This window comes from Triturus cristatus, chromosome 3_1 (genome assembly GCF_964204655.1).
Source record: "Triturus cristatus chromosome 3_1, aTriCri1.1, whole genome shotgun sequence".
Taxonomy (NCBI): domain Eukaryota; kingdom Metazoa; phylum Chordata; class Amphibia; order Caudata; family Salamandridae; genus Triturus; species Triturus cristatus.
In genome coordinates, this window is record NC_140583.1 from 1,088,949,314 (window position 1) to 1,088,967,882 (window position 18,569).

An 18,569-nucleotide genomic window follows, 5' to 3' on the forward strand; every position below is an offset into this window, starting at 1 on the left:
CGCCACTCAAACGCCTCTTTTTGAATGGTGTTAGTTTTTTGAGCTGCCTCAGATTTACACATCTTTGTAAATCTGGATCAGTGTCAAAAAGCAATGGTGTTACGTAGGTACGCCCACAGCAACACCCATTGCACTCCCTTTCGATGCAGGAAAATGCATGAAAGGGTGCGATATTTACTTACATTGTTAATATGGAGCAGGGCATCGCACCAATGGAGCGTCATAAAAAGTGACGCTCTGGTGGTGCAATGCCCTTGTAAATGTGCCCCTAAGTCTGGGCTTCCCCAGCCATACTACTCTCTCCCCAAAGGTGTTGCTGCACCCTCTTTGCCACTCATGTACTCTTGTGCAGCACCCATCTCTCTCCAAGAGTGACACTGTTCTCTCTCTGTAGCTCACATTCTCCCTCTGCAGTAACTCTTTGTGCACCATGAAGGTGCTGCTCCTTTCCCTGGCGCTGGTTCTTTCCTGCGTTACCCATCTGGCACTTTCTGCCTATTCAGGTTGGCCCTATGACTGTAATACCACTCTCCCCCACAAGTGGGGCAGGTACCCGTCACAGACTGGGCTATCTCCTCCTTGCAGTGTCCTATCCCCCCCCTAAAGGCATTTATTCTCTCTCACTTGAACTGTCATCTCTCAATAGTACCTTCTCTCATCAGAGGTGGTGCTGCTTATCACTTTGGCACTGATCTAATTCCTATTATACCATGTTTTCGCCAACTTGCTGCTGTTCCCTACTTTCTCCCAGTTCGGGCTCTCTCAGTTGCAGTACCTCTCTTTTCCATGACGTGGTGTTGTTCCTTCTCTTCAGGTCAGTTCTGTATTTCACTATCACACTTTCCATGCAGTGTGCTGTCCCCTTTTGCTTTTGTTGAGGTCATCTTCTTACATACCCCTCTCTGACCCAAGTTGGCACTGCCTCATCTCTTTATCTCTTGCTGTATCCTTTTCTCACAGTAGGTGGCAGTATCCCCATATTCTACTCTGTTCTCTCTATCCAGCAGGTAGCACTGCTGCACCTCTCCATCATCGTTTTTCTCCTGTTATCCTTATCTTTCCACGAAGGGAGGAGGTGGGGGGCACGTGGCTGCCCCCAGAGCTGGACTGGAAACCCAAAGCAGCCCTGGCAATTTTGTACGACCATCCCCCCGCCTCCAGGGAGGGGATGGGGATGCAAATATGAAACACTGCTGCTTTTGTTACTGGGGGGCAATATTGCAGCAGCGCTGAAAAAAACAGCCCCCACCCCTTCCAGCCTCCCGGGGAAATGCCCAATGCCTACTACTGCCAGTCCGGCCTGGCTGCCCCTTCTGTTCAACTGAGCTCTCTCACTCTAGTAGCCTTTCAAACTACAGATTTTACTATCTCCTCTGATCTCATCTGGCCTCTACCTACAGTAGCACTCTCTACCGCAGCAGGCACTGCCGCCTCTCTCTGGCTCAGTAAATCTCAATTTTCCTCTCCAATAGCCATGTCTCGGGGCAGGTGCACCGGCCCCTGCTTACTCATGCCTTGGTCCTCTCCTGCCGCACACCTCCCGCACCATAAGCGGCGAACCCACCTCTCTCTTGTTTATGTCGTTTGGTCTTAACTGCTCCCTGTAATACTAGTCTCTCCCTGCAGTAGGTGCTGTCTCCTTGCGTGTTTCATTTCCTATTTCTGCAATACTATACCCTCCCCTGCAGGAGACTCATTCTATCTCGCTGGTTCATGCCTTCTCCTGTAGCTTTCATCCCCCCTCTGCCCATTCACCATCACTCCGGCCCCGTAGGTGTTGCTATCAGGAAGTATCTTTTACCCCGCAGGCAGAACTACGACCTGCTTTTACCCCGCAGTCACTACCCCGACTGCGACGTAACCCCGCGTTCCTGTACCGCACAAGTTGTTACAACGATGTGCTTTAGGGGCCACGTTGTTGGACTGGTGTAATTTAAAGTATGCCATAATCCTTCTCTCTCCCAAGGCAAGTCGTTGTAACGTCTTGCATGGTAAATGAATGCGTCGTAAAGTGGCAGTCGGGGTAGTGACTGTAAGTAAAGGCATACGTGGGAAAGGCATGCGGGGTTTGTCATACATCCCTAGCTATCTTCTCTAGCTCTCGTGTTCTCGTTTCAATACCTGTAATTTCCTGCAGGTGGCGCGACAGAATCACTAGTTTTGGTCCTGTCTCTGCAGTACTCCCGTCTGCCCGCAGGTGGCGCTGTCCTTGCCACTCTCCCAGTTCGCGCTCCTCTCCCGGCTCCAGCCGCAGTTGGATCGGAGGAGCGGGCTCTGCGGGCGGCGCTGGGTGAGTGAAGCGGCGGCGTCACCGGGGGCACAGGGCTGATGGGGGCTTTGAGGGGAGGAGAGGCATCTGCGGATCGGGTGGAGGGGGGCTCGGGTTGTGGTCTGGAGTGTGTTTGGGGGCAGTGGCCGGTCCAGTGTATTTTCGCTCCTCATCATTATTCTCCCCACGGTTACGGTGCTTGGGGTGATTCCACTGTCAATCCCTGATCCCACGCGCCGCCCCGTGCCCCAATCGAGCCCTCCTCTACGATACATGGCCCTCGGGCCCCTTAGTGTCTTATACCCTCTCCGGCTACGGGGAGACCCGGCTTCTCCGTCCCTGCAGCCACCTCCGATGGTAGGGGCAGCGGCGCCTGGAGCGGCCCCCCAGCCCGCAAGCCAATACCGGGCAGGAAGAAGTGAGCGAGACCCCCTCTGCCCCGCTCTCGTTCACGAGTGCAGTGCACACTCTCCCAGTAGCCAGAGAGCAGGGCGGCGGGGGTGGCAAGGCAAGGTTAGGAAGTCTTCAATCCGTTCTCCAGCAATGACCGGGGGCTTCCAGTGAAGGGGTGAGGCGGGGGGCGGCAGCGTGCTTGACCCAAAGAGCAGCTAGGAAGGAGTGTGACAGGGACGGGGGTAGAAGAGCATATTCATCTCGCAGCTTTTAGGACATACTCCCCCTCCAAACGCGCCCCCAATGCCGGCGTTAAGAAAGGGTAAGAAAACTGCGCCTGGTGACAGGTATCCCCCCTCCCCTCACAAAAAACACAGGCGCGAGCTAACAGGTGGTTGGGTGGCGGGGGCTCAGACTTGAAGGGCATATTGTATGACACACAGCTTAGGTATACGAGCCTCATGAAAAGATAGAGGGTGAAACGAGAAGACCGCCCCCACCCCCCTCTGGAAATGTCGCCCCCTACTCCCGCCAGTAGCATGGGTGTCTTTCGTGCAGCAAGTGCAGTGGGAGTGCGGTGCCCACTGCTCACCCCGTTTAACTGCCGTTTACTACCTAGCTTTGGGAGTAGGACACTGTCCATGCTTGTAGCTAGCCCTTACCACCTCCCCCACCCCAGACCTTGTAGGATTGGGGGTGCATTCGACATGATACTGAAAATCAGCCCCCTACCCTCTCAACTCTGCATTCAGCCACAGGCGTATAACACATTCAACCCCGACCCCTTCACTCTGTATCACCAACAAATGCAGAGAAGTAGCCCAGGATCACACGGCGCAACAAGAGCTGGCCAGGCAAGAATGAATGAATTCATGGGTGGATACATATCTGTGTACGGTAAACCGTAAAAAGCATAGAGCACCCTACCGATCCTCCATCTTTAGCGGCTATAAAACATTCGGGGAGACTTTGTAGATCCGTTTTCGGGGCAGTGAGTGGCCATAAGCCACTAAAGAATAGTAAACTAAAGAATTTACTGCCATCCCTAGCAGGTATGGGGGTGCTGAACTCAGAGGTAGGGAGATCCTGGTACGCCAAAGCAACAGACAAGGGTGCTTAAAAGAGTTTAACCCCTTTTGTGATGTGGGCGGTGGTAATCTCTCATCCACCGTAGTGAGAATTAAGAGAGCAAATAAAAGGAACCTGCACATGTTCGGTCCCCAAGACTTGGTGGTTTGGGGGTAGGAGTGTCTGTAGCGGCCTCACTTCGTGCTGGAGAGCAGCCCGGGCAGTTAGCTGTCTGCGCTCCTTCCGCAGGGCCTGCTGCAGAACCATGGACAGAGACGAGGAGATGGGCAGGCTATGACGCTACTGTACCCTTACCCCTTCCCGGGCTCAACACGAAAAGGGGATGGGAAGCCCCGGCCATCTGGAGATAGTGGGAGCAGGGCCATGGGGGTCCTAAAATCAGCACCTGGCCCCCAAGGCAAGAGCGCGGGATAACCCCGGTTCCCTCTTGGGCAAGAGGCCATGAAATGCAGACATACCGAAGTAGGATAGTTGGGGGGGGGGGGGGGGCGACGAGGACTAGTCGTGGGAGGGAGCACTGATACGCGGGGGTACGGTCCGAGCTGGCGCTCGAAAGTTAACATATTAAGGGAGTACGTAGTTCGAGCAGATCATTCAAAGTGCAGTACCTGAGAGGTCGCTAGGGAATCGCCCCCGCTTAAACCCGGCGGTAGCGGGAGCAGCGTGCAGCAGGTTGGGTGGCGCGCGCTGACAAAGGTACGTGGTATGGAAATGGAGGAGGCAGCTCGAATGAATACAAGCAACCAGAAAGACGCCGCAGACTACTGGAAACCGGGGAGCCCCCGCCTCCCCTCAACATTACGTGTCGGGGAGTAGTGACTTTAAGTGACCCAGGAGACTCGGCTCCCGTATTAAGAAGGTTGGAGGTGTTTGCTTCCTTCGTTATGTCAGAAGAATTGTTTTTTGGGGGTTGTTTTGTTATTTTGGGCCATCCCTGGACACAGTGGTGAGGTCTCGAGGGGGGTTGATTGCGGGAGTCACGTTTAACATTTGCATTCGCATTTATAACGCGCTCAACCACACTCGCTTGCGTCTAAGCGCTGTCAGCAAGTTTATCTATCCTAGTTGCTGGAGTTAGTGGTGCAAAGGGGCCAGATGTGGCACAAGTAAATGTGCGAATAAGTGATAAAAAATAGATTGACACCAACCACAACTGTGCAGGTACGCGGTACAAACAAGAGTGTAGTCAAGTGTGCAAGTAAGTGGTAACATGAGATGGGACTAAAAGTGTGCAAGTAAGAGGTAGACATAAGATATTACAATAAGTGGGCAAGTAAGTGCTTAAAGAAAGAATGATGTTATGAGTGTGCAAGTAAGTGGTAGAAGTAAGAATGTGGGACTGGTAGTGTGTATGTATGTGTCAAAATGAGAGTGGCACTATAAGCGTGCAAGTAAGAGATGGAAGTAGGGCATAGTATAGAAAGTGTGCAATTGGTAAAATAAGCGTGGTGTTATGAGTGTGCAAGTAGGCGGTAGAAGTAACATCGTTGCACAGTTAGTGGGTTTGTAAGTGTTAAAATGAGAGTGGCACTATAAGTGTGCAACTAAGAGGCGGAAGTAGGGCATAGTATAGAAAGTGTGCAATTGGTAAAATAAGCGTGGTGTTATGAGTGTGCAAGTAGGCGGTAGAAGTAAGAACGTTGCACAGTTAGTGTGTTTGTAAGTGTTAAAATGAGAGTGGCACTATAAGTGTGCAAGTAAGAGGTGGAAGTAGGGCATAGTATAGAAAGTGTGCAATTGGTAAAATAAGCGTGGTGTTATGAGTGTGCAAGTAGGCGGTAGAAGTAAGAACGTTGCACAGTTAGTGGGTTTGTAAGTGTTAAAATGAGAGTGGAAGTGCAAGTGAGTGGTGGAAGTAGGAGTATGAAGTAGTAAGTGTGCAAGCAGTTAAACGATGGTGATGTTATGAGTGTGAAAGCATGTGGTAGCATTAAGAGTGTGACACAGTTGTGTATGTAAGTGGTAAAATGAAAGTATTGCCATAAGTGTGCAAGTAAATGGTAGAAGTGAGAGTTGGCACTGTAAGTGTTAAAAATTGACAGTGACACTACACGTGTGCAAGTAAGTGTCGCAAGAGATTGTGGTACACTTATCGTGGAAGCAAATGTTGGAAGTAAGAGGTGGTACAGTGGGTGTAAATAGCAGACTCTGAGAGCGATACTGTAAGTGTACAGGTGATCGTTAGAAGAGAAAATGTAGTTGATGTAAGTGTGAAAGTAGGTGGTAGAAGTGAGTTGGTACTGAAAGTGTAAGTGGAGTAGGCGAGAGTTCTGACAGAAACCGTAAATGTAGCATTACCACAAGCAAGTTAGGGTTGTAAACTGACCAATGAAATATGTGTACTAGGCTGAAAAGCCCTGAGCGTGTCAGCCAACAAGGTTCTGCAGCCCCCACCCACCGATGGATTCGTCTATTGATGAAGGGGCCGCGCCCGCGCATCACAACCCGCGCGTCACCGGCTTTACCACATCTGTGCCCGTTCCTCCCCGGCCGCTCCACTAGGGACCCCGGCTGGTCGACTTCCAGCTGCGCTCCACGATGATTGATGCCATTAGTTTGCAGGGATGAAATTGTTGCATTAATTATGCGATTAGAGTGAGTAATTAGAAGGAATGTGTTATCGAGATCAGCCCGGGAGAATGGGCAAGTGTGCTTGGGGAAGCGCTGGCTCTTCTTCTCTGCGGGCCCCAAGGCGAAGTTCGCGGAATCAGCGAACTCTGTATTTTCGCAGCACGTGGGATATAGGTAGTTCCCCGAAACGGGAGATCTACGCGTGTCGCTGACACGTGAAATTTACGCGCCTGGAACAATCCTTGACTCACTTCGGTGTGAATTTAGAACCTCTCTCAGTGGCATCGTAAAAACTCGATTTTCCCCATTCTGGTGTCACTCGAGAGGGCGCCTAAAACCATTACAGTAATATTCGGCGCAATAATTGTAGTGCCCTGCTCTTCGCTGTGTGGCTGTCAAAGTGCCAGAGACTCTGTGCTAATGTGTTTGCGCGCGCGACGCCACCATGTTCAAGCTAGCCTGGCTGATGAGGAGTGAAACCCTGAAACTGGTCCCAGGATGCTTGTTTCTGGTCCAGGGAGGACCTGGCTTGGCAATTCGGGCTGGACTGTTCCCATGAGGCACAGGGTCAAGGCTGATTTGCATATGGCTGGATCCAAACTGAAATGGCTGGCGTGCAAAAAACGATGTGTTTAACACAGATCTGTGACTGGGGGTGAACGTTTGATTGGTTCAGCATTCCGTCCATCATCTATTCTATTTGCAATGTGTTTGCTGTGTCACAACTGAGCTAAGTCGCCATTGTGGCTGGGTGGGAGAGGGCAGCGCTGCCAGAGGCTCTGGGTATCAGACCTGTTGTGGGTGGGCACGGCAGATCTAAGTGCTATTCACATGCTGTGGTAGTGCCTCAAACTTACCTGCTGCGGTGTTGAGTGGTAAGGCAGTTCTGCACGCAGAGGGTTGTCAGATTGTTTAGGGCGTTGCCGCTACATACCTCCTAATGTGTATTAAGAGTCTAAATTTGGCCTTCTGTTTTATGGCGAGTGGATGATGGCAGTGCCACTCGAGGAAGGCTGCCAAAACATTTTGAAACCAGTCGTGTTGAGGACGGGCACTTGTGAGTGGGGTGTTAAATGCTGTTCTGCTGTATACTTTTTGCTCTGGTTTGGATGTTGGGTGGAGAAACAGTTATTCAGTCCGAATGTTGGTACCTTGCTTCGGGTGAAGTGGGACTTTGTGGTGGCACCAGGGCCACAAGATGTGTAGATACAACCGGATCACAAAAGGGTTCAATGAAAAAGGCATAATGAAGGGACTCAAGAAAAAGGCGGGAACCCCGCTCTTCCCCAGTGAAACTTCAAATTCCGTCAGTTTCTCTCCTGAAACATATTTTGTGCTCGCAGTCTCTGGATACCTTTGCTGTTTGTGAAACTGGGATTGTTGGGAAATGGCCTACAATAAATAGAAGAGTCGGTGGGAGGTTTGCGATCTGTGCTGCAGCAGGAGACATTTGTGGGCTGCCCGCAGCAACAGGTGGTGTGCACCTATATGGCGTGAGTCCTGGGAGGGTGCAGTGTGAGGCTGGTGCAGGTAGATCACCTTGTTTCAGCAGTAGAGCCGCCCCTCTTGTACAGGCAGAGGGTAGACTCAGTCACTCCAGTAGTGTTTACCGTTGAGTTTGCCACTGTTGTGTGGCAGGGATGGTGAATCTTGCAGCTGTGGGCAATAAAGGGGCCAATTCTTCCACTTTTGGGCAGAGAGACTTTTTTATTTGCAGGAGAATCGTTCATTCTTGTTGTTTTCAGTAGTAGCGGGGTGGGAGGAGCCAATGGTGGGTTGTAGCAGAAGGTGCCTACACTTGTAGTGGTGTGCAGTAGTCGGAGTGACAATCGCCCATTCCTTTGTTGGCTGTAGCCTGGGAGTGTGCATCCTTAGAGTATTAGGGAGCACTACACAGAAGGGTGATTCTAATAGTGGCAGAAGGGCTGTTACTCTTGAATTAATAGGCTGTATTAAGAGGGCAGTCACTTATGATTAGGGCTCCCGGTTTTATGGTATTTATATTTTTGTCATTTCCGTCTGTATATATCCATATTTATTTTTTGCACATTTTACCTGTATTTATCCATAGCTATTTTAGATTTTGTGAAAAAATAAAGCTGAAATGTGTATATTTCTGCATTTATTCAACCAGTTAATGTGCACTCGTGCCTGAAAGCCTGACCGGGTTCAATGATATATACACACTCAGATGGTAGAATATGCACTTACAAGAAAATATGTACATTTTAGTATCAAGGTTATGAAAATCTACTGCGGTTAGGGCTCTTTACTAAAATCCCTATATTTATTTAGTCCCCCTTGCCTGTCAATCTGCACAGCTATCGGCAGGCAGACATGATTGACAGCATTCAGAATCACTCAAAAACAACCCAATTTCCGTTTTTGTCCACATTTAAAAATAAATACAGACAGGAAAATAAATGTTTTTCTGTCTGTATTTATCTGTAAAAATCAGTAAAAACTGAAAACAGGGAGCCTTACTTATGATGTCCAGTAGCAAGAGTGCTTTCACTTACATCGCCGGGCAGTAGCAAGATGCACTTTTACCATTTTGGTCAGTAGCAGGTGGTTCAGTCTCTGTTGTATTGCACCAGCTTGAGGGTAGGCACTCTTGCAATGTTTGACAGTGGTTGGGAGTTGAACACACTTGCAGTTTCGGGCAGTCTTTTGAAGGTTGTCCACTTTTAGTGCCAGGCAGTGTTTGGAGGGGAAGGAGTTGTTAAATTGTTGGGAAGCAGCAGAAGGGAGTCTGCCTCAGTCTTGCAGTATTGAAGAGCAGCGGTGGGCGGAAATCGCAGTTTCACGGCATTATATGGAAACCTCACGAGATTCCACGGAGTTAAGCCAACAGGTGGAAATCTGCATGGCACTCTGCTCACGCTGCAATTTACTGGTAGTAGCGCCAGCAGCACTGAAAAATCAGGGCGAACAGTACTGTGCGGTGCGCATGAGTGCGCAGCCATTCAAGTTGATTTTGCTGGCGTTCGAGTAGAAAATCTACTAGAGCCGTAGCATATCTACTCGAGAAGCAGCCCGCTGACCACAACCGCTCGCATTAGAAAATGGTGCAAGGAGATGACAAATCTTGCTCACACTTACATTTCCGGAGCCTCTTCGGGAAAAAATTCCACCATGCGGGCGATTGGCGGAAATTGGCTGGAAGAGTTGTCAAATGCTGCCAATTCCATGGTCGGAATGTAACCCTCCGCCAACTCCTATTGAAGAGATGCAGAAGAGGCAACAGTTCTTGCATTGTTGTCAAGATGGGATATCTGTTGAAGCGTTGGGCAGTAACAAGAGGGGCATTCGCTATTGTTGCAATAGGTATAATCAGGAAGGATGGTACCTTGTAGTTTTATGCTGGTCCATAAGGTAGGCCATTCATGCAGTGTGAGGCAAGAGGGGTGGTGAGGAGGCATTTCCCTATTTCAGTATTGGGTATCAGCAGAAGGGGCGGTCACTCTTGGGGTGTTGGAAAGTAGTAAGTGAGGTCATAATCATCCTTATTATCAACCAGCTCTTTTAGAGCGCACAGCTACCAAGAACGGGCTTCCTGGCGCTACCAGGACATGTAAGGTGGGTTGCTGCTTTAAATGAAAACGTGCGTTTTCAATTGCTTCCTAAAACTTAGCAAGTTTTGGTTTGATCTCAGTTGGATGGGCAAGGAGTTCCAAACTTTGGGGACCAAGTAGGCGAATGAAATACCCCCACCTCTTGCACTCTTGATTCTAGGAATGGCAAAAAGTGAGAGATTATTAGATCTCAGTTCTCTGCGGGCCCTGTATGGGGGATATGACGTGCCGGCCGGGATGTGGGCCAGATGAATGCCTTATCTTGCGGGCAATGCATAAGACTTTGAACTCTATTCGTCTGTTGATAGGGAGTTAAGGGAGAAGACCTACCGCCGCCTGTGCTGATTGCATTCTGCGCATCTCCTGCAGGGCCGGAGCTGCGGCTTTCTGGATGACCTGCAAGTTCTTGATAACATACGAGGGACTTCCTGGATAGAGAGAGTTGGCATAGTCGAGGCGGCCATCCATAGAGAGCCACTTAAGCGTCCTCCTAAGAGATCTTAGGAAGCCAAAGGAGGTACCGGTGACTTTCTTTGCCTGAGAGGTCACAGTTAAATCTTTATCCAGGGTAACTCCAAAGCTCTTTACTTTGGGTCTTGGGAGGGGATGTTCCCCCAAGCAAGTGGGCCAGACAAATTGATCCCAAAGCAGGGGATAGTTTCCAACCACCATAGTCTCGGTCTTCTCCCCGGAAGATGGAGGTGGCCACTCTCGGAAAGGTACTTATTAGCAGGTGGAGCAGGCACTTTTGTGGTGGCAGCATCAGGAATGGCAGTCACTCTTGTGTATGGTACATACAGAGACAGTCACATGGGCCTTGTTGAGCAGCAGCAAAAGGGGTTTTCTAGGACTGTCAGGCAGTAGGCAAGTGCCTCTTGCAGCATAAAGTAGGAGTTGCTGTCATTCTGGCATTGTTAGGGCAGAAGCAGGGGGGTGGCCACTCTTACAGTGTTGGCATCAGCAGATTTGGTCACTCAATGTCTAAATGTACCAGGAAGGGCAATGATGGATTCACAAAAGGCGCGGTCACTCTTGTGGTGGTCGGAAGGGGAACCGTCAATTGTTGAAGGCTTCGAAGGACAGTCAACCTTGCTGTGTTGGACAATAGCAAAACAGGCCCTTATTTGCATTGGTGGGTTGTAGTTACACCTAGCGTCACCTTTTGTGGGTACTAGCAGGAGGGCCCCCCAAGCAGCACAAGTTAGGAAAAGATGTGGCCACTCTTGAGTTGTTGGGCAGTTGCAGGAGAGAGAGTTTCGCGTGAAGTGTTCAGCAGAAACAGGAGGGCGGTCACTCTTGTGATGGGCAAGAGGTAGAGGGACAGTGTCTCTTGTGGAGGACAGCTGCGGAAGAGGCTTCACTCTTTTATTGCTGGGAGCAGGTGGTGAGCAGTAGAATGTGGCATAACCGTAAGAGTGTCGCTCCCGAAGGGCTGGACTGTAGCACGCGAGGCCGTCCAACCTGCAGAGCTGGACAAGAGAGGCGGTTCCATTTGTAGGGTCAGGTATAATAGGTAGTCCATCTTGCAGGACTGACAGGTGGGGTGCCTCTCTTGCAGTGTTCGGCAGGCAACCTTGAAAAGTTCAGCAGGAGGCGGGTCCCTTTTGCAGTCTCAGGCGGGGGCGGGTAGTACCTCTTGCAATACTGGACAGCACTGGGGGGCACTCAAAGCAATGGGCAGTGTCAGGAGTTGGCCAGGAGGGAAAATCCATCTTACAGGTGGGTGGGGAGGGCAGAAGGGTCATTCTCTATTGCAGTGTTGGGCAGGAGGGGTGGTCGCTCCTGTCTTGTTGCGCAGGAGGACTATTATTTCTTGTAGGTCGGGCAGGAGGCGCATATATTGTTGGGCAGGAGGGTCCATTCTCTCCATCAGTGTCGGGAAGAAGGGACAGGCTGTTTTCATTACTGGCCAAAAGTGCCGGCCCTTTTGCAGTTTCGGGCAGTTGGCGGCGGTGAGGGAGGGGTGGGCTAGGACTGTCGTCCCGGAGGACGGGGGCACACGTCATTCAGTTTCACGCAGCAGAGACCGTCACAGTCTTGGGTTGTAAACGAAACGACAGCCAGTCCTGCGGAGCGGTGCCTCGCGGTTGCTGGGCAGCGTGCCCGCTGCATGCACAATGTGTTTTCTTGCTTCGCTTTTCCCCTTGAAACCTGAATAATTTCAGCACAAAATAATTCTTGCTCCAGATTTTTCGGCTGTGTCGAAGAGCCGGCTCCGGCCATCAGACCTTATTCCGCCGCTGCGTAAATCACTCCATTAGGAGAGCGGAGGATTGCGGCGCGAGCTGTAAAACAAGTGCGTACTGCAGTCGGAAGACCGCGAACTCTCCTCATGGTGCCGGGGCGGCTGACAGGGCCCTAATGAGGTATCGTGGGAGTAGAGAGCTCAGTAGAGACTTTCTGTCCCTGACCCCACACGAGTATCGAGTCTACCACCGATGGCAGACTCCCTGCTGCCTCCCCGGAAGTCTGAACCCTAGAGCGGAAGCGCGCTGAGAGTCTCGCGGGGAGGCTTGGAGAGGTGCTAGCACTCGGTCCAAAAGCGGTTGACGTCTTCCTGGGAGTATGGAGGCCGGCACTGAGACCCTCTGCACCCCGGAAGTATGGAGTCTGGCAACACCTTTCTCTGAGGCCTCTCTGGCCTGGGAGCGTATAGCCCAGGCCCTCTGATTCCCCGCAGTATATTTGAGTGTATAGAGCCGGGAGTTGAGATTATGGCCCTGATGCCTTCCATGGAATATGCAGTTCAGGATCCAGGGTGTCTGATTCCCCAGGTGTAAGGGGCCCCTTACCATCGCACTCTGATGCCTGCTTCTCCCCCCCCCCCCAATCCCGCGTTTTATGAATCCTGATGTTGACATGATGCCTCCCTGGCAGTTCAGAGCTCAGTAGGGAGACTTTTTCAAGCCTCCCTTGTAGTATGGAGCCTGACATTAGGGGGCGTATTTCTTTAAAAAAAAATCACGCAGCGTAGCAAGCAACCTGCGTGATAGTGAAAGGGCAGCAACGCGTCATATTTCACATTATACAGCACATTCCTGTCTTTTACCTGCGCTGGTGCCCAATGTGCTCCCTAGCTCCAACGCAGGCACTCTTGCACAGTGGTATACGGGGTCCAGAACTGACGTCATTAGATGCTACAGAGGGGGTATGGAGCACGGTGCCAAGGTCCTCTGCATATATATATCCGTGCATAGGTCCGCTGATTCCTGCCTGACAATATGGAGACTGGTGTCGAGGTCCTCTGATGTTTGCCGAGAAGTAGGGCACTCTGTACCTGGGTCCTCTGAGACTTCCCCCGCAGTAAGGAGCTTTTTATCTTATTGAAGTTCCCACGGTATCCTGACTATCCCGAGGCATCTGTGGAAGATTGCATCCAGTCGTTTCTCTGGGTAGATGGTGTTGTCCGATACAGAGGTCTTACTTATGCCTTCTTTGGAGGATGGTATCTGACTCCTCTTTGAGAGGCTGGTGGTTGGAATGGAAGACATGCTAATGCATCAAGAGACTTTGGAAGCCGATACTGAACCTCTAGTTACACTCCTACAAAAACTTCCTGGTGGATAAGAACGCATTGCCTGGTTCTTTCTGCCGTGTCCAGAGGGGAAGGGAGTGATTGCAGAAAAATATCACAGAAAACACTTAAATGAGTTAGACCGTGGTTGGATTCGGGCAGAGAGACATAACCCTCTCTTTCTTCTGCACCTTCCATGCTAAAAGGACTTGTACAACGAGTTCCTATTTTACGATTTGGAAGAATTCTAGATTATTCATCAGTTTTGCAAAGTGTGAAGGTGCCTAACCATCTATGAGGCTTTTTTTATCATTAATGCCCGAAGTTAGAGAATTCTTTTCAATTAGGAGTAAAGGCAAAATGTATAGCAAACTGGCTCAGTAACAATCCAGATCCACACAGCATATAAAGCTGCTAGATGATTCGAGAAAAATATTAACCAATAAGCTTCTACATGGAATAGGGCTGGCACAATAAATTATATTTTATGCTTCCTTTATCAGCATTAGCTTGATCTGAGGATATGCCTTTGTAACAATCAGTCTAAACAAACCATGATGCACGTTCTCTTTTTTATTTTTTTTTATCTGTTATATACAAAAAGATTTCTTATGCATTTTATTAGATTCAGAAAGATGCGGTCCTGTATGCAGTCGTATCGCTTTTCACGCACTTTGACAGAAGATGAATCTTATTGCTGTGTAGCTATGTTTCTCCAAGCTGGGGTATCCTCCAGGAAAACAATGTTAGAGGATTGATTTTACTAATAATTGCTTGCTCAGGTTTTAAAGTAGTTTGTTCTGCAGAATGCGGATTTACTATAATATTGTTTGCTCCTAATTTTATCAGGTTTTATGAGTTTTAATATTTATTACCGGTTCATGTGTTATGGTGTCTCTGCCTCTTTGCACAGTGTTTGTATGTATAATTTGGGTGCTTGTATGGCTATTTTATAGCCGAATAAAGATGACTTTGACTTGACGATACTGATAATAATAGTTATTATAAATGGATATTATTTATCCACTCAGCTTTAAGAACCGTTGATTATTGAGACAGTTCTCAAAAGTAAGGAGGTTAGCAAGTACACCTAGAAAATAGCAGGGACCATTAAATAAGATCTAAGACTAATGCCCTGGTTATAGGTATATTAGTAACATAAACATGCAGAATTTGGTATCAAGATGGGGGAACTTGAAGCAGCAACATCTATCAACTTTCAGGTCTGTGGATAAAATTGTTGCAGTCGAAAAGTTTTGTTGAGACGCATTTTTAGAAAAATCAAACAGTACTGGTTTTGCAGTAAGCTCACAGAAGGGTCAAACAAATTGCCCAATATATTTAATAATACATATTTTAAGGTAACAACACAAGATGCTTTAAATGATGGAAATGTACATATTTTGGTCGATATGAAAATGTGGTGAATACAATGAACATTAGAAACATTGAACATTGAGGACAAAAATATAACCACCTATTTATATTCATACATTGTGTGGCATCGAGCATGTGGAGATCGTAACAATCCGCAAATAGATAACAGTTTGACCAGAACTAAAAATAACATAATTGTTGCATAAATATAGGGTGGAATGTACCAAATCAAATATATTCTTAGTTGCACCAATCAAATATATTCTTAGTTGGTCCTTAACTAAATGTGCAGTTGGAGAAGAGTCAGATCATAGCCAATAATTGCAAACTTTTAAAACAATGGGTGTTCAAATATTTGGCTATGATGTTGAGAAAAGCTGTCAAACTTTGTAACTTACATGGGAGCATATTATCAAGACAGGCGATAAAATTATCGCCGTCTTAGCGGCAGAAAACTGCAGCTAAAACAGCGATAATGGGCTTGATAATATGCTCTATGGAATTCCAACTGAAGCCCATGTTAGATGTGAAGGACATCTAACCTGGGCTTCAATTGGAATTCCATAGAGCATATTATCAAGCCCATTATCGCCGCTTTAGTGGCAGTTTTCTGCCGCTAAAACGGTGATAATTTTATCGCCTGTCTTGATAATATGCCCCATTGTTTCCAAAGTTTGTCGAATTTCACAAATGTACTTGTGGGTATAGTTTATAGACAAAAAGTTTCTTCAAAACAATTTTCTCCCAAGATAATTTAGAAGTGTGTTATCCCACAAAACGTTCTGCTGAGTCTGTCATAATACCACTTACTTTTCACCTTTTTTGCCACTGTCTGTTTTCTTAAAAACTTCACGTGTCCAGAAAGTTTAAAAGTTTTAAAAACTTCATAAAGTCGCATAGGAAAACATTCAAAACGTAGCCCCCCCAGGTGAAATGTGACAAAATGAATCATATGTTTATCACTCTCCTTAATTCTTGGTTCCTACAAAACAAAATGTATGTGACTTTGTTTTTGAGCTCGACAACAAAGAAAAGGTCGACATTTGTTCATGTGTATTATGTGTGCCTTACGTGTGGTGTGATTCGACGTGCCTCCACCGATTAAAGAACAATGAACATAGGTTATTTTACAGTTCACAAGTTTCATATGTTGAAATGCACTTTTCTAAATATGCTCGGTTAAATTACTGGAAGGGTGAACAGAAGAGTGCATTAAGGTTGAAGAATCTTAAAACATACATGGAGAGCCTTTTGTTGGAGAAGCCGCCCAATTCTTGCCAACTTATATCTGTATTATAAATGCACTAATATATGTAAAATATATGTTGATAAAAATAAATAAATTAGCTTTATGTACAGCTAAACTCAAAAGTCGGTGATTCTAACTATTTACCTCTACATTTACATATGGGACTTATATCTCTTTCTTATTTTCTGTATACATGTACACCTTTCTATAAAGTTTTGTATCTATATATTTATTACTTTACTCCTACTGTAGAAAGAAAAACATCCAACTCCCTTCAATTCACTACTCTGTCTCATTCTCTACCTCTTTTGATATATCCTCTGCCTCCACTCACTGTCTTATTCCAAGCCTCATTGCACTTCTATGAGCTCCCTAACAAACCTTTCCAGACTCTTCTGTCCTCTATCCCTCCTTTGACTTCATCCCAAACCTCACTTTACTACTATGATCGCCATAATAACCCTTTCTAAACTCTTCCCTCCTCTATCCCTCCTTTATCCTATTCAATCCAACTAACAGACTCACATGAACCCAGCTCAAATGAGTTTATATCTTAATATACTAATACACCACTAATCCATTTTGGGTTTCGAAGTAGCGTGCGACTCACCGAAAAGTGCTTCACTGACTCGTCAGGGGTTGTAAGAACTATATAAAGACAATTATCATTACAATATATGTATTGTTGTACTTATCCAATCACGTTCACCTGTGGGCAAATTCCAAATCACTGCAGCCTGAAATATATGGGAGAACTTCGCACAGGTCTTTGGTGCTGCTAGATTAATTAACAAAGCTGTCCATATATGGAGTTTACATTTGGTGGCGAATTATTGAGCCGTTTGGGGATTTAGGATAACCCTTCATATCCCCTTCCTAGTGATTGTCAAATGTTGAACCTTAGAGCGGATGCAAAATATAGTTCTTTTTACTACCTCTTTAGACCCTAAAAGCGTGTATGGTTTTGTCGTATGGATAAAATACATTTTTTTGTCATAAGAGGATACTTGAGAGGGCATTTCTCATTTGTTTTAAGTGTTGTTTGTTATTTCCTTTCTGGGCTAGAGAGATGTTGATGTTGGTTCATGGAACACTTTTTTAAATGGAGAATTCTGCTCTGATCTAGCCATGAAGTTCTCATATGCTAAAAGAATGGGTGACACTACAAACATTTTGTGGCATGGGTTTGAGTTTGGCATAATGTCTTACTTTTCTGAATATTTGATATTTCATTCTATTGCATTATTTTCTTGATTGATTACTTGCCTGTTGATGAGGGATCCTCGAAACTTTATGACATTAGGAGGCGGTGTCCTTGTGTTTTGGTTTACGGTTATCTTCAAATCATGTGCACCAGATGGACTAAGAACTTGAATGATATATTATTTATTTATCATTTATTGATAGGTTTTATAATGGGGTGCATAGCATAAAACTGCAGACTTGGAACACTTTTGATAAGAATACTGGAGAAGAGAAAATAAAGTTCAAACAAATGATGTAGGAACAGTCACTCAACCAGCAGACAAATGGTTTATCCTTCTGTGATCACTGATTCATTGTGCTGAAATTCAATGAAAAAACCTTCGGTGGTTTGGTGATATCCTGAGAATCCAGGAAAAAGGAAGGGGAAGGCAATAGCGGCTCTGAGGTCTCTAACTGGACATAAAATAGGCATTTTGTTTAAACGTGTGGGAACAAGATTCCACTCACGCCAGGTTGAAGACATTTGCTTTTAAGAACTCCCTGAATCTGAGATAACTATTTTCTAGTCTTAGCTGCATAGGTAGAGAGATCCTGAGGGAGGTCCCACCAAGTGCCTTGCAGCATTTCTGTTGTGTTGAGAGTAGATTTCAAGTGACATACTGTAGGCTTCTGGTTAGAGAACATAGTAATAATAACATGGAGAAGTCCAGTGAGTGGCCGTCAAGGGCTCTGTGAATTATATAGTGAGAATTGAAGCCTGAGCCTCCTTTTACTGTAAGTCGATGAAGACATCTCAGTGCTGGCAAGATGTGGGGATGGCTTTTCAGGCCGAAGAGTAAGCAAGCAGGTAGGTACTGGATTTTTGGGAATATGGATGCAGAATATACATTTTTCAACGGAATATGTGAATTCATAAAAGACAGAATTGTGGAGGTTGGATCACTGACAGAATATCGGAAACAAAAATATTGTGTGGACAGAATATTTTGTCGAAAATATCAAGGACCAAACTATCGAGAAGGTAAGTGCAAACAGGTAAGTATTGATTTACTATTCTTAATATATGTATCATTCAGGTACATATATGTGGAGTTATATACAGTAAAACTTTGCTGACCTATGGAAACTTACCTTCACAATATTTTTGCCCTCGATATTCCTGACACAATATTTTGTACCAGGATATTTTTGTTTCTGATATTCTGTTTAACACCGTGGAGGTTATGTGCTGAGTGATCCAATGGGATAATACTTGTAGCTCACCATTCCTGCAATGAAATAGATCTTTCAATTAAAGACAATGTTAATTTTCTTGATGTTTTGGTA

At 46.7% G+C, this 18,569-nt stretch overlaps 1 protein-coding gene across 1 annotated transcript in view; it reads left to right on the plus strand.

The window, feature by feature from the left end:
• The first annotated feature begins 2,260 nt into the window (after positions 1-2,260).
• GRIK4 (glutamate ionotropic receptor kainate type subunit 4) overlaps positions 2,261-18,569 on the plus strand; it is a 1,510,174-nt gene continuing 1,493,865 nt past the window's right edge. Inside the window, exon 1 of the mRNA XM_085645965.1 lies at positions 2,261-2,290. The gene's annotated coding sequence lies outside the window, so the exon portion shown is untranslated. The remainder of the gene's footprint in view (positions 2,291-18,569) is intronic.